The sequence below is a fragment of the Nasonia vitripennis genome (assembly GCF_009193385.2).
Source record: "Nasonia vitripennis strain AsymCx chromosome 3 unlocalized genomic scaffold, Nvit_psr_1.1 chr3_random0014, whole genome shotgun sequence".
In the NCBI taxonomy this organism is placed as follows: domain Eukaryota; kingdom Metazoa; phylum Arthropoda; class Insecta; order Hymenoptera; family Pteromalidae; genus Nasonia; species Nasonia vitripennis.
In genome coordinates, this window is record NW_022279635.1 from 459,068 (window position 1) to 482,916 (window position 23,849).

The 23,849-nt window shown below is 45.2% G+C and overlaps 1 protein-coding gene across 3 annotated transcripts in view; it reads right to left on the reverse strand.

The window, feature by feature from the left end:
- Nucleotides 1–1,833: 1,833 nt before the first annotated feature.
- LOC107981478 overlaps nt 1,834–23,849 on the reverse strand; it is a 43,640-nt gene continuing 21,624 nt past the window's right edge. For 2 of the 3 annotated variants that reach the window (XM_031928014.2, XM_031928013.2), the window contains 2 exons: nt 2,767–2,910; nt 1,834–2,395 (listed from right to left, as the gene is read on the reverse strand). The gene's annotated coding sequence lies outside the window, so the exon portion shown is untranslated. Of the gene's footprint in view, nt 2,396–2,766; nt 2,911–4,057; nt 6,243–23,849 lie in introns of those variants that run through there. The other variant, XM_031928015.2, reaches the window with a different exon arrangement.

Sequence of the window (23,849 nt, forward strand, 5' to 3'; positions counted from 1 at the left end):
TTCAGTCTTATAGCTGCTTTGGCTTTCCACTTGTAGTTTTTCCCTAATCTATTAATCCAATTCCTCTCTCTATCTTTTTCTAGCCACGTTTATTGCAACGCTACTATCTCAAATTTCTCTAGGTACTCTTTGGCCTCCCTCGCCTTACTAATTCCCGCTACATTCCATGACACTATTTTTATCCCCTCCTCCTTCTCTCCCTTATTTCCGAAATTTCCGAAACCCCGCTTCCCCTGCTTCTTCTACCCTACCCTTCTTCTCGCTCCATTCATACCAACACCCATTTACTTTTATTTTCTGATATCCTACCTGCGTTTCTAGTCCTCTTCCCCTTTCCTCTTCTGCAATCATTTTTAGCCAATTTTGTATCTCCTTTTCTCTTTCTATTTTCCATAGACTCTAACTCTACTACTAATCCACCCCCTATCGCTCTCACTTTCTTTATATAAATAGCCTGATCTAGGTTTTCTTTTATAATTTCCTTAATTTCCTCTTTTATTCTAGCCCCTATCGTTCTTACTCCCCTAATAAATATGTTTTTCTTTCTGTTTTTTCTCTCTGCCATTTCCCATTCTAATTCTCCTTCCCCTAACTTCTCTGGCGTAACCTTCAAATAATCCCTTTTTATATTTCCTAGACGTCCTTCCTTATTATTATTATTATTCTCTTCCTCGCTGTTTTCTATTATTGTTATTTCTATTCTTATTATTGTTATTTTCGACATTCTGTTCTTTTCCCAATGTGTCCCTCCCTTTTTCTAACAACTCTTCTATCACTAATTCAAGCTCGTTCATTCTGTTTTTATCCATTATTCTTTCTTTTTTAACCAGCTCTATATCTCTTCTCAAACCCTCATTGATTATTCTCTCTAGCCTTACTTTTTCCCTCATCTCGTTCATCTCCTTCTCTAATGATCTTTTCTCCCTATCTATCCTATCTATCTTATTTTCTAGGTCCTTAAATGACTTACGTACTACCGCTAGTTCTTCCGTTGTCGACTCTGCTCTCTTTCCCGTGGCGTCCTCTGTTGATACCTTTCCCGCATCTTCTCTCTTTTTGTCCCCTGCTGGTATCTCTGCCTCTGCCGGTACTATCGTCTCCTTCCCCTCCACTGTCGCCGTTGTTCCCGCAGCCGTTGTCCCTGTTTCCGATGCCCCTGCTGTTTTTGTCCTTTCCGATGACTCCTCGACTACCTCGTCTTCTTCCTCATTCTTCTCCTTCCTCCCCCGGTTTCTTTCATCATCCACTTTCCCTTCTTCGTGTATCTTGCCAGAATCGCCTTCTTTTCCGTTTACCGGTGAGTGCTCTATTCTTCTCCTCGTGCCAAATGCTACTTGAAATCCGCAGTTGCCGTTTTCTAAGTAGCTTCTCATCTGCCCTGTCTGTTCTTTTGCTTTTTCTTCTTTCCTCGGCCTTCCTCTCGGTCTTTTGATTTCTTCCTCCTTCTCTCCTATCTTACTTTCTGGGCTCTTTGTTTCTCTCGTATCCGCCATTTTTGTGGCGTTCTTAACCTCTTCTTTCCTGACTTTTTTCTTTTCACTTTCCTAACAACAATCTTCTTTCTTTTTTCCGCCTTCACTTTCCCTCGCTTTTTAATTAATTCTCTCACTTTTCCTGACTAACTCTCCTTCTTTAATCGTCTATTTCTTTTGCAAAATCGCCTTTTTAGCTGGAGCTTCTTAACTCGCGTCCTCTCTCAGCGAGCGCTCCCTAACCTCCTTCGAGTACTGCATACTATATTTATATTATACAAATAGCGGATTATATAATTTAGAAACAATTAATAATGTATTTTAAAAATAAATGAACAATAGGTTATTTTAAGCAAGCAGATGACAAAATATACATTTTATTTATTAACAATAAATAATAATAAATATATAACTTAAAAAACATAATTTGCATGTGATTCGTTGTACCTGTGGCTTATTAATTAAACAAAATTTTATATCGATAGATCGACGTCTGAGAGGAATAACTCTCAAACTCGGCTGCTGAAAAATTCCTTCTTTTCAGTCTCAAATTATTTCTCTCAGACGTCGATACAATTTTAAATCTTACATAAACTAAAAAAAATATATTTTCACAGATCGGGATTATTAAAAAAAAGTAATAAAAATACAAAAATTTATAATTAAATTTTTCATTAAACTACAATATTTTTATTTCTTCTCCGGCGAGCGCTTAGCATTACGACCATTTTCTTTTAAATTTGTATTACTTTGATTAGCATTAGGACGCCTATTGTTCTCACAGCCCTTGTTGCCACGGCTTCTATTGTTTCGTCCTCAATTGTTGTCGAAACTTCTGTTGTAACCACCTCTGTTACCACCACGACCACAGTTGTTGCCATTTCCATGCCGAGAATTCAACTCACGATTTTGGTAACCATTACCTGCAGAAAAATATTTTTTTTTTATATTTTACTCTACAAAAATATGTTTATAATTCATAATTATTCATTTTATGTTTTATATTTACGAATACAACATAATTCATTTTTTTTATAAATATGATTACTTCATCAGTCTAAATTGAAAATAAAAAACTCTTTGATACTACCGCAGATGCAATGATTTTATTCTTCAAAAAACAATGGATTAAAGAATGTACAAAGTGTATAAAAGTTAAAGAGAACGTTATAAGAGTTAAACTAACAAATTATAAGATGACAAATAATGAATTAATGAAAATTGTGAAAAAAATAGTTGAAAATTCATGAAAATTAGTAAATTAAAATGTTAAAAAAAGGTAACGTTGGCTTACTAAAATCTTCCATACTCAGTCCATGAGATACGAAGGTTCTCACGCGATGCATGACTTCCATATTATATGCCCTGTTACTTTTAATTCTCTCCCATTTCATTTGTGCCTGGATCCATCTACCTCTCCTTGATCTCTTATGCTTCTCTGCAAATTAATAAATAAAATTTTGTAAGAGAATGATTTTGAAACAATTGCTTCCTTGCTGGAGGAAGCCTTGTAATAGTAATTTTTTGAGTTTGATTAAAAACTTGTAGGAAGTGTGTTAGTGTGTTATTTTTAGTCGAAAAAAGCGTTTTTGGAAAATGCCTGTACGGATATGTGTGTGTGTGTATGTGTGTGGTGTGTGAGTGTTTGTATACACCTGTATCTTAGCTTCCACTCAGTGGATTTTAACCCACCAAGTCTTATTTTATTTTTTTTTACTAGTACATAGTGGGAAAAAAATCCGTTTTTATAATTTGTGAACGCATTTTTTTTATAGTGATTTTTCAGTTTTGAGATTCCAAAAACAATTCTTATATTAAAGCAATATATAAAGTTGAAGGAAGCTACGCTAAAGAATTGGCAAAACACGTATTAATTATATTTGTTAACAATAACTTTTTAAGTTAATTGTAACGATTAAAGTTTCTATTAAATTTTTGCTTCCTCCTAGAGGAAGCTTTGTTATAGTAAAATTTTGAGTTTCTTCAAAACTTATAGAAAATACTTTTTAGTGGGTTAGAAATCAAATGTTTTTGGAAAATGTCCGTATGGATGTGTGTGTATGTATATCGTAATATTTCTGGAACTACTTTGTCAATATCAATAAAATTTGACATGCATATACCCGGCTGAAAAATCTCATATGCGTTCTCATGTGATAACTCATATGATGACTCATATGAGTACTCATATGAGCTCTCATATGAGTCATCATATGAGAATTTCGACCAATTTCTCATATGATGACTGATATGATTACTCATATGAGTACTCATATGATAAATAAAAATCGGAATAGATTTTATATGTATCTTATTAGTCCCAAAAAATTGATTAGTCTGATTTTAAAGTTGCTATACAATTTTATGGTTTGTTTTGATTATTGCCGAGCTGTAATAGGGTAATGAAAAAAAATTTTTTTTAAGTTATTAAGTATATTAATCTTTTAACATAACATTAATGACATAAAACTTTAAGTAATATATATATATATATATATATATATATATATAGTAATATATATATATATATATATATATATATATATATATATATATATATATATATACATATATATATGCACATGTACACACAATATCCAAAATATTTCTAATCACGATATGGATACGGAACAGCTATTACGTAAATTTTACTTCCAGCTTCTATGTACACAGAGTTTTTATCGATTTCTCTAGTTGGAATAGTCAGAATTTCGTCTTTTATATGCATAACCTCTTTTATAAAATGAGAAATGCTATTGGATTTACTACCTGACAAACTGTTAGTTCTGTTTTATTTACTGAATCTACAAGAAAATGATTTATCTTGATAAATGTGCCATTTTTCAAAATAGCAAAATAATTACAAGATCGTCGATTAATTTGATTAAATGTCTGGTACAAACAATTATTTAGGACAATTTTTGAAAAAACTTTTGTTCTTGGTGATACATTTAACTGATTAAGTAGTCGTTGATCTATACTTTTGCCTTTACCAAAATAAATCTAAGAAATTTTGTAGATTTTTTTACTTTTTGATTGAAGTATGTTTTCGAAATAGTATTTTATACAAGGTGAACAGTCTGGATATACAATTTCTTCTAAAATTTTTGCATGTTGTTGAAGATTTGTGTATCTTAAAATTTGTAATATAACACCTATGGAAGAATGAATCGCAGTTAGTAAATTGTGATTAGCTGCTTCAAAATAAAATGCTGTGTGCGCCCACAATGGTCCCCAATCGTTGATACTTTTTGTTATATGTAATAATTGGTGTACATTGTACGTCATTGATTTTAATGAGTATAGTTCTTGTCTTATAGTTCTTGAATCTGTAATACAAATTCATGAAGCATTTTATTTACATCATGTAGTAAATGTGATATTTGTATTTAAACTAATGTGCATTGATTCTACCAGCAGCAACCAATGTCTTAATTTATTTTTATTTTTCATTACTGCATTAAAAGCAGGCACACTGTAGTAAAGTAGCCAATTTTCCCATTCTCGGGCTTTCCAATTACGTCTATCTTTTAGTGACCTAGTTAAACGACATAATTGGTTTGGCACTTTAATTTTTAGTAGCAATTGATCGTTTTTTTTCGATGTCGCTATTAGGTAAATCACACAAAATACAATCAGTAAGTTTTGTTACTACACCAGCTGAGACACAGTGCATATAGTCTGGCGTAAATCCTTTTATTATGTCAAAACTTTTCAAAAGCAATAGTGGAGAAGCGCTTTTGACACCAAAAACAGGTTGTCCTGAGTTTAAAGCCTCTTTTGCAAATGCAATAGTATTTTCTGAAGTTCTTTCCAGCGGTAATGGTGTTACGTACGGATATCGTATGCTTCCTTCAAAATATGTACCTTCTTGTGTGCACCAATCACAACCACATCTTGCGTTGAATTGATGTATTTCATTCATTGGTGCTCGAGCAATGATATTCACGCAAGCAACAAATATAAAGAATTTTATATGTAAATCTCTTCATTTTTTATTTCGCATAAGATCCCAGTGGTCGAAAGTTTATTCATTTTTTTTTACAAAAATGTCTAACAATACACTCATTTCAGGTTTACCATATCCAAACCAAAGACAAGTGAGAATTATATTGTTAAACCTTGATTGTATAGGGAGCTCGTTTAACATAATATATATTGGATATATTGAAAAATTTGATGATTTAAATACGGGTGCCCCATCCGTATTCATAATTGCAGTCACATATTTATTTTTATCTGACGCAGATAAAGTAGAAATGAACTCTCTATTTTTCCATCGTAAATGTCATTGATTTGATTCTTTTCATAAACTCTTTCATTCATAATATAACTATAATAATCCTCATGAGCCTTCCAATGTTTATGAATTGCATTTGATGGATCAATTATTGCGAAGAAATAAGAATTTGATGGATTAGACACATCAACAATAGTATCACATACTTCACATGTAATAGTTCCTCTAAAATTCTGAAACTCGCCATTGTACGCAGAGCACGTAGAGCAAACACTATGAAATGTTATACTGTCAAAATCGTTACATAATTTGTTCATCTCATAATGAGTATCAGGCAGTATATTTTTTCCACATATTATGTTTATGAGCTTCATTAGATTTACTATTTCCGTAAAAGGCAATTTACCAGACAAACAATAATTCAGACACATTAGAAAAAGTTCTCCGTACCTAATGTCAACATGAGCATCAACTAAACGATCGATCTTCTAATTTCTTATCTGCTTTACTAGAAAGATTTTTTAGAATGTCTAAAATAAAATAAAAATCTTGGTATATTCATTTATAACATATCAAAATTACGTGTTACTTAGGGCTGCATAAAAAGAAGGAAGTAGTTTCCTGGAGCCTTATTTTCTAACTGTGTGATAATCTACACAGTCACACATGCGACACACACTCCAAACATATAACACACACTTCACAAATGTGACAGACACCGACACACGCACTTTGTCAGCTCAAAAAGAGCTCAAATGACGCTCTTGTGCATTCATAACACATATTTTCAATACTTGTGTATAAGTTGTCTCAAAAAATTGTCCATAACCAGACATTGTTACATACACATAAATTACATTTATACTGTAAATATCTACTTCGAGCTTGCCAAAGAGCGTATTGGCCAGTCATTTGAGCTTATTTTGAGGTTACTGGCGAAAATAATGTGCAGTGATCTGTGCATGGATCTCTGCAAAGTTTTCTGCACTGATCTCTGTCAAAAATTTGGATCGTCTATTTTTAATTTCCAGAACAATCCTAAAATCAAAAAAATATAAAAAATGCCTTACTAGGTGTTATTATTTAGAAGATAACTCTATAACTTTGATAGTAAATTCCACAATTTTTATTTTTCAAGTTTTAAAAAATTTTTATGTTAATCTGTTATTAAATAAATAAAGTTTGGAGTCCACAGCCAGAGTGTTGGTGTTATTATCAGTATGATAACACCTATTAAGGCATTTATTTTAGCTTTTAAGAATTTATTTTTTGGAATTAAAAAATATACGGACCAAATTATGTGCAGAGATCAGTGCAGAAAATTTTGCAGACATCTATGCACATATTTTTTTTTGTAGCTGATTTTTATGTTTATGGTATTTTACATTTTTTAGATAAAGAAGATGAAGTTTTATCAATAAAATTAATGGAAAATACATGAACCTTCAGAATTTTGTATAGCATAACCTTACGAAAATAATGTGCAAATATCTGTGTAGAAATCTCTACAGAAATCTGTGCACAGGTGTTTGCACATTATGTTAGTAAAGGGTAGCATAAAATTTCGCTTTGTTTGTATTCGAAAATAATCGCACATGTATATAACCACCTTCCACACCCGTATAGAAAGAAACTGTTAAACTGTATATTTGCAATACTCTTTTGCATTTTGTAATTGACAATATTAAATTTAAAAAAAAAACTAAAATTCGGCTTTACATACATATTTTTTGGCGATCAATAGCCCATTTTTGGCGATCATCAGCCCATTTTTCAATAAAAGTTTTTTAATAAAATAAAGTTATTTCGTAAATCTCGATTTACCTACAATCCTGCAAACACGTTCATAATACCAAAGCTAAAAATAATCATTGAAAAACAGTTTTATTACCTCCGTCTGCTCATTAACTTAATAATATTTATAAAGTTCAAATGTATTTTCCATCGAGAAAATCATTATTACTAGACATATAAAAATGTATAATACTATAAACTAGAATAAACTCCTGATTTGTAGTTGCATTTAGATTTATATTTTAATTCAGATTTTAGGATAATGGGTTAAAGGTTAATAAAATTGGGATTTGTAGTTAATCAATGTAGTTTGGATTATTAGGACTAAATTATTTTTCACTATCAAGGATTGATGTATCACAGGAATACAGTTTTTAAATCAATCGTTCACAGTATCCTGTTGAAATAACTTACGTGATTACTCTCACGATTATTAAAGCAGATACATGAGTAATTGCATGTATAACATCCGAATAGTAAAAAATTTCGTGTGAGTACAGGATATTCGCGTAAGTAGTCATGTTATTAGTCGCGTAATTGATTTCGTGATTATCTCATGATTAATATTATAACGAGTTGATTAGCGTACTCTCGTTATGCCTCTCTCCCTCATTACTGTATATAAACATATCTAAAAATATATATGTAATGTCGTAAACGTTATTTCAGCTACAAGGTAAGTGAGAGAGCAGAAAGCCCAGCTAGCGAACACAGAGAGAGAGAGAGAGAGAGAGAGAGAGAGAGAGAGAGAGAGAGAGAGAGAGAGAGAGAGAGAGAGCCGCGCGCGTGTATGAGTGTGTCGCGAGGGAGAGTGGGAGAAAGTCCGTGCTGCCCATGCTCCCGCGCTAAGGGACTTCGATTCAGAGCGCCGAACCGTACAGTCGAACTCTAAAGGTCTCGGTGCTTTTGCGCGCGCTAGCCCTGGAAGATTGTAGCTGCAACGGAACCGCGCTCTTGGTGTGTCGCCAGGTACGAGCATTTTCCAGTGAAGGTCATCTTCACGCGTCAGTCACGAGCTGAGCAGCTATCGCCGCTCGTCCTCCCGCTGCCCCCAGCTACACACATAAGGCCACGATGCATCTTCCTGGCTGCCCAGCGTGGGCCACGGTCGTCTGATTGTGCCCTTCCGGTCGAGCCACGAGGCATCCTTGCGAGCCAGCACGAAGGCGAATGTAAGTACCCGCTTGATCGCTACTCTCTCTCTCTCTCTCTCTCTCTCTCTCTCTCTCTCTCTCTCTCTCCGCATTAGACTCTGCTTCGTCTCTCTCTCTCTCTCTTGCCTAGCGTTGCGATTGTATCTTTCTTTACTTAGTTTTATATAAATTTAACTAGAATTTCAACCTGCGCTTGGTTATTTCGCACCTGACTCTCTACCTATTCCCCGCGTTCGTCCCTCTCGATTATACATTTCATCCGCGATTAAGCTACGTAGCATCATCTCTCACGACGCCTCCGCGGGCTCACGTGCTCGAGGACGAGCACGTGCAGCATACTGCGCTACGGGCCAGGCTCCACACAGCCTACAAGAAGCCTGCAACGAGCTGCTGCTTTTACTCCTCTCGCTATTCGATAGATCAGTGCATTCATCACTGACTCTTTATACACGGGATAAAGAACCCCGTTATATATGGCGCCCTAATGTTTCGGGATTATTAAATTGTAAAATCGCAGAATAGTCGAACTATTCAATCGTTACAGTAACTACGTAGTTTTCGCGAATGCGAAAGGAATTTTCGAGAGCGAGCGCGCGTGTTTACGAGTCTCGGACTCGAAGCGTCCGCAATACATTAGGCCAGCGCACGTGACCGAACGTGTTTATACTCGCGAGAGTCAGGCAGCGGCGAATGTAAACAAAGAGCACACTTCCCAGCGAGTTAAAATTTTAGCATTGCGAAAATTTAAGCCGTCGAATTTTATAATATTACGGACTCGAATTTTCGACTATTTGTACGTAACGGAATATTCCGCCGAGAGGCTAAATAGAGTATTATTGTCCTGCTCAGTACAGCTAGTTCAAGCGGAGTGTGCTACAGAGCTTATATATACTCTGTCACTATTACGTTTAATTGTTTATATTAATTTCGTTTATTTATTTAACTGTTTAAAATTAACTGACCCTCGTTATATTTGTTGCATTTTGTGCGTGCGTTCCCTCGTCACGTTCAAGTGTACCCTCGACAAATCGATCCAATTTTTTTTTTTTTAGAATATTATGAATTGCGTGAAAATTTTTGAATTTTGAATTTTGAAATTTTTTTTTTTGAACGTTAAGAAGCATTAAAAAAAATTCGAAAAATGGCATCAAGTTGGACTATCGCTGATTTGACGATTTTTAAAGAAAACGTAAACGTTAGAATACGTGACTGGATTCAGAATTTGTCGAGTATAGAAGTGGACGATGCATTAGAACACTTAGAATTACATACAAACGGTACGCTATTTGAGCGAGCGAATAGACTGTTAAGAAGACTCCATGGCAACTACAGCGCCGAAGATTTTAAAATAGATAGCAATTCAGAAGAAGATATAGCTAGAAGAGTTGATTTATGCTTAACCTTCGTACAGTCACCAAGTTTTCCAGAAGAATTGAGAAATGACGTCCTTACAGTAGTTGAGGCAGAGGAAGAACTTGAAAATAGCCTGCTGCGACGCTGTGCCTCCCAGTACAGGTGCGCAACACCTCGTACGCGCCAAGATTTTTCATTAATCGCGGGATTTAGCCTAATCGCCGACGTTTGGGAGAACTTGGGGAAAGAAGGAAGAAGTAATCACACAAGTTATTAAGTTATATTGCACGTATATTTGGCCCAGCCCTTCCCTACAACGTGGTGGCCGTAGCCGCCCACGCACAGTAGCCACGCATGGGCTCGCCGTCACACCTCTACTCTAATATACACGCGCGCGCCTCGAAGCTCTCGCCTATGACGTTGCGCAGTCTGACCCGTCTGCTCTCTCTCTCTCTCTCTCTCTCTCTCTCTCTCTCTCTCACACACACCCGAATTTCGGCTCGGCGCAACCCGCTCGAGTAGCTACGCGGCCGGCGTGCTCTCTCTCTCCCTCTCTCTCTCTCTCTCACTCTCTATCTGCAGACTTGGGGATAAATGCCTGGCTCTCGTTTCGGCTTCCTTCCTCTGGCTGAATGGCTGGACGGTCGTCTCCGGGGAGGGATCTCTTCCTCGGGGCGATGGTCCAGGTCGTGGAGCTGCTGCTCTCTCACTCTCACTCTTTTCTTGCAATTCACTTTCGCGCACTCTCGTCACGTCGAAGTGTCATCGACAGGGCTCGGAAAGGAACTGCCGAGCCGCTCTGCCGCGCGTGCGCTCGGCGTCTCGCCGTCGGCCATCGGGCCCGGCTGATAACGTAGCCCAATTGGCCACGCGAGGCGCGAGACGCGCTGATTGGCTGCTCGTCTCGCGCCAGCTCGAACCGGCGAGCTCCCTCCTTGGGTACGTCGGCCAGCGAATACCACGAATTCCCGGGACGTAGCTCGCGTCCGAGAAAACGCGGACCTCGCTGGAACCGATCGCCTTTTCTTCCTTGCATCGAGTGAGGTTGCCGCGTAAACAATAACGCGCGATTTGCTCGGCTGCGACGTACAACGTCGTAATCCCCCTCCCTTAACTTAACTACCCCCAAGAGAGACGGACCCCATCGTAGGTCCAGGAAAAGGACCGTCCAACTCATTCCCATTGGAGTGGGTTTTAAGTTGGGCGGGGGCGCCACCCTACATCCTCCCACTTGCCCCGGAGTTGCGTTTGGAGCACAACCGCAACCCCGACTTCTCTTCCCTCTTGTCTCTCTCGTGGCTCTCTTCTCTCTCCTCTCTCTCTATTCTGCTCGATCCTCGCAACGTCCTCTGTAAATGCGCCGAAGGACGAGCTCTCTCGTCTCAGGTGATACTCCTTCTAAGCCTCGCATGATTTGAAGGAGGATATTTCTCTCCTCTTGCTGGCTATAGTTAGGGACCTCCCTGACTACGTGGATCTGGCGATTCTGGGTGTCTTCTTCTGGGCGGAGACAGCGGAGACGCTCCCTCTCCTGCTGTTGGTATAGCTGTTGATACAGCTCTCGTGTCACCAGCTCTTCGACCTCGTTCCGATACCTCGCTTCCTGCTGTTGCCTTTCCTCTCGTATGCGGCGATCGTTCGCTTCTCGTTCCTCTCTCTCTCTTCTCTCTCTTGACGCTCGCGGGCCTCTCGCTCTTCTCGCTGGCGATGGTCCCGTCTCTCCGGCTCCTCTCGCTGCCGGTCATCGGGTTCGTTCCAGTTCTCTTCGGCGATGTCGACGCCACTGGCCGTTTCGATGGGAACGTAACCTCCTCCTCGCTGCTGGCGGCTCAGAAAGGCCTCGGCGCATCGCGGTTAGCTGGTCACCTGGACTCCGTGTCTTTCGCAATTGCCGCAGAAGTCACGGGTGATCCCCTTGTTACACGTGGTAACACCATGGCCCGGCTGCCAACAGTTAAAACAACTGTACGGGGCCGGGTCGATCGTCGGGTTTGTCGGAATCGGTCGGAGTCCTGCGAACCACGCTCCCCTTTCCTTTACGGGCAAGGTCCTGCGGTTGGAGGTGCGACTCCTTGTTCGATCCGCCGAACGATCTTCGATGACGTTCCTCGCGTCTCTTCTCTCTCTCTCTCTCTCTCTCTCTCTCTCTCTCTCTCTCTCTCTCTCTCTACCTCTCTCTCTGGATACGCCTCGCTTCTCTTCTCCGGGAGGCTCTGGCTGCGTTGCGTCGTGCGTTCCTCGCTGCTACAGCCTCCTCCCGGCTCATGTCGTTCTCCGGGGTTGCAGCGGATGCTGGTGGATCGGTTTCCATCTGCTCCTGGTCGACGGGCGTGGAGGCAGCTTCGTCTCGTGTTCGCTGCTCTTCTTGGTGACGACGCTCAGCTTCCTCTCTCTCCTTCTTCTCCTTCTCGCTCTTTCTCTTTCTTTCCTCTGCCGCGGCAGCAGCTCGCTCAGCTCTGAGCCGCTTTTCGTCGTTGCGGGCCTCGCGTAGTCGCTGCTCCTCTTCACGGGCTCGCCACTCTTCTTCTTCTCGTTCTCTGGCCTCTTTTTCTTTCTGCTTCATTTCTTCTCGCCGCCTTCTCTCTTCCTCTCCTTGTTGCTCCTCTCCTCTCCTCCTCTCGTCAACAACAGGAGAGTTGTCGACGTACAACTCCAACTCCCTCTGCGCCCATCTGCTTTCCTCTGCCTCCGAGCTCTCGTTCTCTTGTGACTCGGCGGATGGCTTCTGCCTCTCCATCCGAATCCTACTCTCCTTCTCTCTCTCGACCTCCTCTCGGATTAGGCCCAAACGCCGGAGAATTGCCCCTGTCGAGATCGCCTGGCTTAGTCTTGTGATCGTCTGCGTCCTTGGCCTCTCCTCGTTGCTCCCATCTCGCTGCTGGCTGCTCGCTGGAGTCGTCATCAGACCAGCTGTGGATTGGCGCAGGCGCAGCCTTGGTGTGGTCGCGCCGATCCTCAGGCTGGTTATCCCCGCCCCTGAAACCTGCAGAGGCGTCGACGACGTTGCTGGCGTTGGCAGTATTGCTGGTGATCTTGCTACCTGGGCGAACGTCGGACGTGGCGGTGCGATGTTGGTCGGTGGCAGGCCGGTCGGCGCCGTCTCTTTCTCGTCCTCTGCTCGCTCCATCCTAAAAACACAAATGAATTAGTATTTTTGCTTAGCCCCGTTCATCCACGTAAGCCTTTGTCAACCGTCGCGATTTTCCGTCACCGTAGCCAAGTACATAGACTATCGGGGATTTAACCTCGACAATCTCATACGGGCCTTCCCAGTGCGGAGCTAGTTTTTTAGAAACACTCTTGGCTGCGTCGAATAGGACATGGGTCTTTCGCATGACCTCATCTCCTACTTGAAATTGCGCGTTTTTCCGTCCCTTGTTATAAACGCGTTCTTGTTTTTCGGTTGCAGCGCTCGTATATTTCCCCACTAAATCTCGCAGCATATCTAATCTCTTCATCCTGTCTACCCACTCATCTGGCTCCCTTCTTTCCATGGATTTTTCTCCCTCGATCTCCCGTCGTAAACTCAACACCAGACGAGGATGTCGCCCGTAATTGAGAAACGCAGGAGAGACTCGAGTAGAAGCTTGCGTCGCCGTGTTAATGGCATGACGAAACTCGTGGAGATGCAAATCCCAGTCGCAATGATCGTTTTTTACATACATCGCGATCATCGTTTTAAGCGTGCGATTCGTACGCTCGACGGGATTTGCCTGAGGATGATAAGGCGGAGTGGTGATATGTTTCACACCGTAGACTTCCAACACCTTCTACAAGTGTTGGTTGTCGAACTCCTTTCCGTTATCGGTTAGAAAATATTCAGGGGTTTCCCACCTGAATAAAATCAACTCCTCAAACGCTCTGGCTACTGACTTCGCATCTGCCTTTCTCAACGGCTTCAATTCGATCCAGCGTGTAAACAAGTCTTAGAACACGACTAGATATTTGAATCGATTTTTGCTCGGAGGAAACTCCATGAGATCAGCTGCGACGATGGCCCAAGGCCGCTCGACAACTCGCCGTCCCATGAGCCCTTTCGCTTCGCTTCGCTTTGCGCCCTTTTATATTTTTGGCACTCCTCGCACGACTGTACGAACTTGTACACGTCGTGATAGGCTCCTCACCAATAGTACTCTCGAGCCACTCGGTCATAGGTCTTCTCTATTCCCAAGTGACCCGAGGAAGGCGGACAGTGTGCATCTCTTATTACTCTCTCCTTCTGTTCCTCCGGCACTACCAATCTCCAGGCTTCCTCGCGGTGTGTTATCGGGTCCAGCAAGGTATCCTTGTGCCAACGATAAAGCACTCCATTTTCGATACGCCATCCTTGGTACTTCTCCGGGAATTTTTCAACCTCCTCGAAAGCGGCAACAGCGTCCTCGCCATAGTCGTCGCTTCGGGATAGCGCACCCGGAAAGTGATTTAGTTCACCTTTTCGATAAATCACGTCAAATTGCCACTGTTGCAACTCAATTGCCCATCTTGCTAGGCGACCGCTGGGATCTTTCAAATTCCTCAGCCACTGCAGACTTTTGCGGTCTATTATCACGCTGAAGTCGTACCCCTCTATGTACGGCCTCAGCTTTCTGATAGCCCAGACCACTGCCAAACACTCTTTCTCCGTCGGCGTTCAGAAGTTAGTACACGACTGATATACACTATCGGGTGCTCGCCATCGTCATGGTCTTGAGTCAGAACGGCCCCGATAGCCGCGCCACTGGCATCACATTGCATTTTGAACGGCCTTGTAAAATCAGGCCGAGCAAGTACAGGGGCCACGGTGAGCGCGTGTCGGAGAGCTTCAAAAGCCTCTTGTTGCTCATCTCCCCACTCCCATTTCTGATCTTTTCGCAGCAGTCGGACGAGCGGGACTTTGAGCTCGGATTCGCGCTCGATAAAGCGCGAATACCAGCCCAACATGCCCAGAAATCGTCTCAATTGTTTGACGTTTTTCGGTGCCGGAAAGTTTTTCACTGGCTCTACCCTTTCGGGATCAGGACGCAGTCCCTCCTTGTCCAGTAAGAAACCCAGCCACCTGATCTGCGAAGAACAGAATTCGCACTTCTCCTCATTCACGACTAGCCCCGCGCCCGTGAGTCGCTTCAGGACAAACTCGAGCCATTCTAGATGCTCTTCGAAAGTCTCCGTGGCGATCACCAGGTCGTCGAGGTAGGCGAACACTGCTGGCTCGCACGCAGGCCCAAACAAAGCATCGATTAGTCTCTGTTGGGTCCTGGGCGCGTTACACAGACCGAACGGCATACGCTTAAACTGCCACAGGCCTGAGCCCGGCACAGAAAAAGCCGTATACTTCCTGCTCTCTGGCGACAACGGGATCTGATAATAGGATTGCTTCAGGTCGATCTTTGATAGATAACGAGCACTGCGTAGCCTATCTGTAATCGAGTCCATATTAGGGATTGGATGCTCATCCTTAATAGTGACTCGATTCAGATCTCGATAATCGACGCAAAACCTCCATGTTCCGTCGGCTTTGCGGATCATGACAGGTGCGCTCGTATAATCACTCGCCGATCTCTCTATGATTCCTTCAAGGAACAATCTCTCAACTTCCTCGACCGCGGCTTGCTGTTTTGCTGGAGATTCACGCCGAGGCTTATGCCGAATCGGCGTGAAGTCCATCAGCTCGTTATGGTGCTCCGTAAGATACATGAGCCCTATCGATGAGCCTTGGTCTTTAAGGATCCCTTCCACTAGCTCTCTCACCTACGCACGCTCCTCCTCCGTGATAGTCGACAGGCCGGCACACTCCGCGTACACGGTAGCTTCCTCTTTGTTGTTTGTATCAGCAAATGGTCGCCACTCGCCCTCTTCCGTACGCCACAAACCTCTTCCCAGTCGCACGTCGCAATCGAATTTCTTACAAAAATCCATTCCGAGGATCATTGGTTGTTCGAGCGACGGTGCGGCTTTGAAAGATATAGCTTGTTCTTTACCTCCTATATCGAGTATCATCTCCAATTCTTCAAGCACTGAGTGAATGTGCCCCGTGGCTGTGCGGAGCTTAGTCGTGCTCTTCGTTAACCGCTCCCGAAATCTCTCGGCGATTTCTGGGCCAATCAACGATAGAGTTGATTGGCCCAGGATCGAGCAGTGCTTGAAACACATGCCCGCCTAGGCTCACTGATAGGAAATTTCTATTTTTCGTGTTTCCTCCGGCTACCACCTCTCCATCATCCGCACTTTCCCTTGTGCTAATGCCTGGTACAAAGAGCGGTTTCGGCGAGCTTTGAAGTTTTTCGCTCCTCGCAGCGTTCCGTCTCTCGCTCTCTTTCTCTACTCCTAACGGTTTGAACCATTGGCAGCCTCTAATGTCTAATTGGACTGCGGTCAGGTTGTGCAGTTCCTCGAGGTGTGCCCCTTCTCTCTGCATCTGTAGCAGACTACTTCGGGACACTGTGAGGCGCGATGACCTACACGGTGACACGTGAAGCACGCGCCGAGAAACTCTCCCGCGCTCACGTTGGTCGGTCCTAAGGGCGATTTACCCGCCCCCGCCGCTGTATTCCCTCCGGTGCGTGGCTGATTTCCTCCGCCCTTCGGTTTATTGCCCGAATCCTGGCTCGATGCAGCATCTTTTCCCGTCGGCTTTGATTTATTACCAGAGCCGGCGTTAGTGCTTCTACTCGCGACTTTTTCCGACTCAGAAGCGGACGCTGAAGTCATAGCTTTCTTAGCTTTCGACTTCTTGCCCTTCTTCTGAGTCTCCTCACTTTCTTTCTCCTTTTCTACCGTCTCGACTGCAGCGACCTTGGGCTTAGTCACCCCTCCTGTATATGCCGCGCCGGGAACGTGCATCTTCTCGGCTGGCAATGGCGGAGCATATCGACTGTCCAAGTCTCGCTGCTTCTCCCACCGGCGACCATATTTCTCGAGATCTTCCAAGCTATCAATGAGCTTATCACCGATAGCCTTCCGATACTCGGGTAGAATATTGCGATACGCTATCTGCAACAATTTTCTTTTGGATGGGGGTCGATGGAAGCGTGACACAATGTACTCAAATTTGGCGAGAAACTTTGTGATTTTCTCACCTTTGTGTTGTGTCCTCCTCCTCAAATCCTCCATTAAATCTTCCCTGTTATATGCAGTAACGTAGCGGTGCCTGAATTCTCGACAAAACTCCGTCCACGTCTGAATTTTCTCTCTCTTGGCTCGGAACCAACGGCCCGCCTCGCCCTGGAAAATACAAGGCAAGACGTTTATCCAATCGATATCCGAAGCTCGAGTACCTCTTCGGCAATCACTTAACCTCTCCAAAAACTCTTCTGGGTCCTCGTTTCGGCCTTCTCCGGAAAACTGGAAACCCCAGTCCTTGAGTTTTTTGGTGATATCTCGGGCGCTGTCCATCCTCTCATTCCGAGAACCTCGCACCGAGAGTCTTCCCGTCGACGCATGATTCGAGCTATGCTCTAATTCGCTGTCGCTGCCGCTCAATAGACTCAAGCTTCCTCTTGGACTTCGTACTCTCGCGACACTCTCTTTCCTTCCTCCCTGCCCCAGCTCGCTTCTCCGGGTCCTCTTCGCGCGACTCTCGCTCGTGTGAGGGACATCCGACTGACTCTCCGAACTCCTGTCGGTTGGCCTCGTTCTGTCGAAGAACAGTTTTCTCTCTTCTCTCTGGTTCTCTGAGTGACTAACGGGCTCCGCAATTCTTTCCTTCCCCCACCTCTGACACTGCAATGTTGGCCGTTTTATAGCCTGCGTCGAGGTTCGCCGGAGACTTTCGGATCTCATCTCTTCCTCTCTACGCAAACTGGTTTGCTGGCGAATCACTTGGCGCGCCTTGTTCCATGCTTCTTCACGTACTTGTTGGAGATTGCGTTGATGCCGTCGTTGCACTTCTTCTTCCTCTACCTGGATATCGAACTTATTCATCGCCTGATTAAAAACGCGATGGCCCTCAAGTTCGAGCTCATCATTCCGTTCGCGCGGTGTTCCCCTATACGAGTCACGCGTTCATTCAAGCGTTCGTTCGTTTCCCGATACCGATTCTCACTCTCTCTTTCGCTATCAGCCGAACTTCTTCCCGCTCTTGAGCTTACTGACGAGCTTTCCTCATTTCTCTGCTCGTTACAGTTGGCTGTCGCAGAAACATTTCCTCCCGCTAGAGTGGTCGATGGTGTATACCACCGCTCTCTTCCTAGCGGAGGTCGGCTTTCGGCGACAGGAACCGTGCTCGGAATTTCTCTGAGTTCCGGTCGGGCAATAGGTGATTCGCCTATACCTCGTACTATTCGAGCCGAGAAATACTCCCACGCTCCCGGGTGTCTCACTGGCATGCGGTTCTCAAACCGGTAGCCACGCGGTGCTGGAGTCGGAGGCGATATCAAGTTTCCAATTACTGCGGAGGTAATCGGTCGTCCTGATAACGCCGCCGTAGCAGTCACCAGGGCCGCTCCAGCCCGTGAGGTGACTACACTCGACGATGTCGTAGTCGCCACTGCCGTACTCGGTGGCACGTTTAAATTGACACCGCTTCGGTGATCGTCTCCTCCGTCCTCGCTTTCGCTAGAACGTGGATTGATGATCAACCTTACCTGGTTGTCATCGTTCACCCTTCTCTTCTTTCCCCTCTTTGATGGAATTTCTCCTAAAATACGCCACTCCATTTCCTCGTTGGATATCGCAACTCTCTCGCCTTCGATATCCCACTCATACCACGGCACTCCGTCTAAAGTCGGATTGGCTTCCGAAATATACGCGCGTAATAATCGGTCGCGACGAACCTCAGCAGAGCCACGCAAGCCAAAACCTCTGGCCTCGAGCTCATCATCGAGTTCGTACTCTGACAACCGGCTTATTTTAAATTTCATCGCGCGAGCTATGCATCAGCCGTTGCATTATGGCTGCATGTGTTTCCTTACTTGCAGCTCGATTCATCGCGCTTTCTTATTCTCACGCACGCTCTCTACACTCCCAATTTCTCCTCCTCTCCACCTCGGCGATCACGAATTCCCCACAAGGGATGCCAATTGCGACGCTGTGCCTCCCAGTACAGGTGCGCAACACTTGACGCCTCGTACGCGCCAAGATTTTCCAATAATCGCGGGATTTAGCGTAATCGCCGACGTTTGGGAGAACGTGGGGAAAGAAGCAAGAAGTAATCACACAAGTTATTAAGTTATATTGCACGTATATTTGTCCCAGCCCTTCCCTACAACGTGGTGGCCGTAGCCGCCCACGCACAGTAGCCACGCAGGGCTCGCCGTCACACCTCTACTCTCGGCTCTGACGTCGCGCAGTCTGACCCGTCTGCTCTCTCTCTCTCTCTCACACACCCGAATTTCGGCTCGGCGCAACCCGCTCGAGTAGCTACGCGGCCGGCCCGCTCTCTCTCTCCCCCCCTCTCCCTCTCTCTCTCTCTCGCGTACGTATAATCGCGAGCACCGCGCGCGCTCACCGCGGCGTCGTCGGCCAAACCAACGCGGTCCCCTCTCTCTACTCTCGGGCACGCACACACGTAGCTGCGCGCTCTCCAACAGCTCGCGCCAGCGGTCCCGGCCCGGCGATGCCTGAACCGACGCCGGCGTAGCTATCTGCTTTCCCCCCTCTCTACTTCTCTCTCCCTCTCTCTCTCTCTCGCTCTTCTCGGAGCTCGCGCGCACAGGCTTTGCCTCGCGTTGGCAGCAAGCCCGACCTGCTGCTATCGAGCAGCGAGGATTTCTCGGATGCTCCGATGCCTCTCTCTCTCGCTCTCTCACTCACTCACACACTCTCCCGCGTTTCTCCGGCGCTGCGCTTCTCTCTCTCTCTCTCTTTCTCGCTCTCGCGCAGGCTGGCCCAATGCCTCGCGTGGATGACGTCGAGGTGTGCGCCCGCACCACACACCGCTCTCTCGCCTCGCTTACTCTTTCTCGCACACACCCGCGGCTTTCTCTCTCTCTCTCTCTCTCTCTCTCTCTCTCTCTCTCTCTCTCTCTCTCTCTCTCTCTCTCTCTCTCTCTTCTCTCGGCGGCCTAATGGCTCGCACCAAGAGTATCCCGAGAAATCCAAAGGTTCTTACCTGGTGTAGGAGAGACGAACACTAGTCTCCCGTCCCCCAGCGGAAGCCTCGCTAGCCCAGGAGGTGCTGGCTTCCCGTACTCTTTCTCTCTCTCTCTCTTCCTCTCTCTCTCTCTCTCTCTCTCTCTCTCTCTCTCTATCTCTCTCTCTCTCTCTCTCTCTCTCTCTCTCTCCCTCTCTCTCTCTCTCTCTCTCTCTCTCTGGAGACTTGGGGATGAAGGCCTGGCTCTCGTTGAGGTTGTCGCGCAAACAATAACGCGCGATTTGCTCGGCTGCGACGTACAACGTCGCACTGCAAGAAAACGCGCAGCTACCGTCAAGCTCGCCACATGATAGCCAAAAGGCTAGGGACAGATCACTCACAATGACTGTCGACTCAAGCCAACAAACACGCAAGGAAGTTGACTTAATAAACTTGGAAACGCCACGAGGGCCGACGCTCCATAGCTTTGCACCAGCACACGTTGCTACCATAGCAGTTACTACTACAATTACATCAGTGCCTACAGGCGCACATTATAGCAGATCAGCTGGCGCACAAGTTACGCTAACCTCCACAACGCCGCAGGGCATATCGAGGACAAGTCAAAATATGGATCCGCCTCTCGTCCGCACTGTTTTGCCAAGCGGTGATGTTCAATTCATCCAGGTGGCGGTAGCTACAGAACTGCGAAGAGTTTGGAAATTGGAGGCTGAACTGCAGAAAAATCAATTGGAGATGAATAATTACATCTCCGAGCAAGCAGAAGAAGTCCAGACTCTATCATCAAAAATTGTTGACTTAGAAAATATAATACAAGATCTTCAACAACAGCTAAAGAAGCCGCCGCCTCCAGCTGAACAGAGCATGCTGCCGGAAACAGCTTATAGGCCTGCTAATAAAGTCACCAAAGCCAGGCCGGCCAGCGTTGCCTCGTTAGACGCGAAGTTATCGTCTCTGAAAGAAGAAGATCTGGAGAAGCATTTTCAGAAGTTCTTCCAGAAGAAGACTCAAGAGCTAAGCTCTCCCAGCCGCAACACGTCAAGCGCAGGGAAAAATTCTCCACAAAATAAATCTTCTTCGACTGAAGAGGAAACGCCACCGAAACAAGGAACGGGTGACAGCCATCGAGCGTCAACTCGCGTTGGCGGCGGAGGTCGTGGAGGAAAACGTGGTAGAGGTGGCTGGCAGCGGGGAGGTAATCGAACAGATGCGATTACTCCCAAGTCTGACAAAAATAGAGACAAACCGGCAGGACCTGTTGGCGATAAAATTCTCTGCTGGAATTGCAGCTGGCCAGGGTACACTAAGTTCTCCTGCCCAGAATGTGCAAAAGAATTGCCAAAACAGGAGTAGCGCAAACACTGCACGGCACGGCGAGTGACTCACCGCTAGCCACGAGTAGCTCGACCGATGTGGAGGCGTCTTGCGATGGAGGTACTGTAGCCAGCGCTTTGGTAGAGAAGTACCCACGGTGGTGGCTAGCCGTAGAGGTTAGCCAATACACATTAAAAGGACTCTACGACACTGGAGCCTAGCGCACTGTCCTCGGCCCCACAGGCATATCGTTCGTTGCTTCATTAAATATGCGCGTACGACCTCATGTGGGCCCCGGGGCTAGAGCAGTCGACGGTCACTACGTTCCCATAGTAGGGAGCGTCAGATTGCCCTTCACTGTAGGGGGGATAACTCATTCAATCGATGTTCTTATTTTAAGCGAAGTCGATACTGAATGCACCTTGGGTGCAGACTTCGTTCGCGCATTTTCGGCGATGCTTGACCCAGTAGCAAATAAGCTACTGCTCCAAGGCACAGATGTTGAGATACCAGCCGTTCTCTCGTCTATGGGTGCTGAGGAGCTTTTATCGCTCGCCTCTCTCGGAATTAAAGCAATTACCGATGAGCAGCGCTTAGAAATCGACGGTCTAATGAAAGAATTGCTACCCGATCCTTCCTGTGAACAGCTAGGCTGCATAGAATGGATTCATCATGATATTGACGTTGGCAGTGCTCGCCCAATTAAACAGCGGTATTACCCTGTTTCGAAAATTTTAGAGGACGAGATGTATGAGCAAGTGCACAAGATGCTCCGCGCCGGAATAATTCGAAGGTCCCAAAGTAATTGGTCCAGTCCAGTGGTTATGGTCCGGAAGTCCGACGGCAGCTTTCGCTTCTGCGTCGAATACCGTAAGGTTAATGCTGTGTCAAAAATAGCTGCGTACCCGCTTCCTTATATGGACATGATACTGCGGAAAATACAGCATGCTAGATATATAACGGCGTTAGACTGCTCAGGAGCATTTTTACAAATACCTCTTACCGAGCGATCCATCCCGATCACAGCTTTCACCGTACCTGGACTTGGTTTGTTTGAATTCGTCAGGATGCCATACGGCCTCGCAGGAGAGCTACATTTCAGATGTTGGCTGACAGATTGATCACCCCAGAAATGGAGCCACATGCTTTCGCATATCTAGACGACATTATTATTGGGACAGATACTTTCTCAGATCACATAAAGTGGCTGACTTTGATCCTGAAGCGGATAAATGAAGCTGGTCTGGCAATAAATCGCAAAAAGTCTAAAATATGCATGTCCGAAGGGCATTATCTCGGCGTTAAGATTTTGCCACTCTTTGTGAACCGCTCACTGCGCTCACCCGTAAGAATGTTAAATACGAGTGGAAAGACGAGCAATGGGCAGCTTTTGAGCAAGTCAAAGCACTAGTTGCAACCGCCCCAGTTCTAGCAAGACCTGACTTCAGCGCTCCGTTTATCGTTGAATGTGATGCCAGCGATACAGGGCTTGGTAGCGTTCTCTTGCAGCGCATTGACGGCGAGGACCGCGTGCTCTGCTTTGCGAGCCGCGTCTTGTCTGCTACAGAGCGAACGTTATCGGTGACTGAGAGGGAATGTCTCAGTGTAATTTGGTCCATCGAGAAATTCCGACCTTACATTGAGGGCTACCATTTCACTGTAGTAACAGATTACCATAGCTTAGTGTGGCTTCAAAATTTAAAACATCCGAATGGAAAATTTGGTCGTTGGTCTCTGCGTCTTCAGTCGTATGACTCCCCGACGCACTTTCTCGCATGTATGAGACCGAGCAATGAGGTACGAGCATTTTCCAGTGAAGGTCATCTTCACGCGTCAGTCACGAGCTGAGCAGCTATCGCCGCTCGTCCTCCCGCTGCACCCAGCTACACACACAAGGCCACGAGGCATCTTCCTGGCTGCCCAGCGTGGGACACGGTCGTCTGATTGCGCCCTTCCGGTCGAGCCACGAGGCATCCTTGCGAGCCAGCACGAAGGCGAATGTAAGTACCCGCTTGATCGCTACTCTCTCTCTCTCTCTCTCTCTCTCTCTCTCTCTCTCTCTCTCTCTCTCCGCATTAGACTCTGCTTCGTCTCTCTCTCTCTCTCTCTCTCTCTCTCTCTCTCTCTCTCTCTCCGCATTAGACTCTGCTTCGTCTCTCTCTCTCTCTCTCTCTCTCTCTCTCTCTCTCTTGCCTAGCGTTGCGATTGTATCTTTCTTTACTTAGTTTTATATAAATTTAACTAGAATTTCAACCTGCGCTTGGTTATTTCGCACCTGACTCTCTACCTATTCCCCGCGTTCGTCCCTCTCGATTATACATTTCATCCGCGATTAAGCTACGTAGCATCATCTCTCACGACGCCTCCGCGGGCTCACGTGCTCGAGGACGAGCACGTACAGCATACTGCGCTACGGGCCAGGCTCCACACAGCCTACAAGAAGCCTGCAACGAGCTGCTGCTTTTACTCCTCTCGCTATTCGATAGATCAGTGAATTCGTCACTGACTCTTTA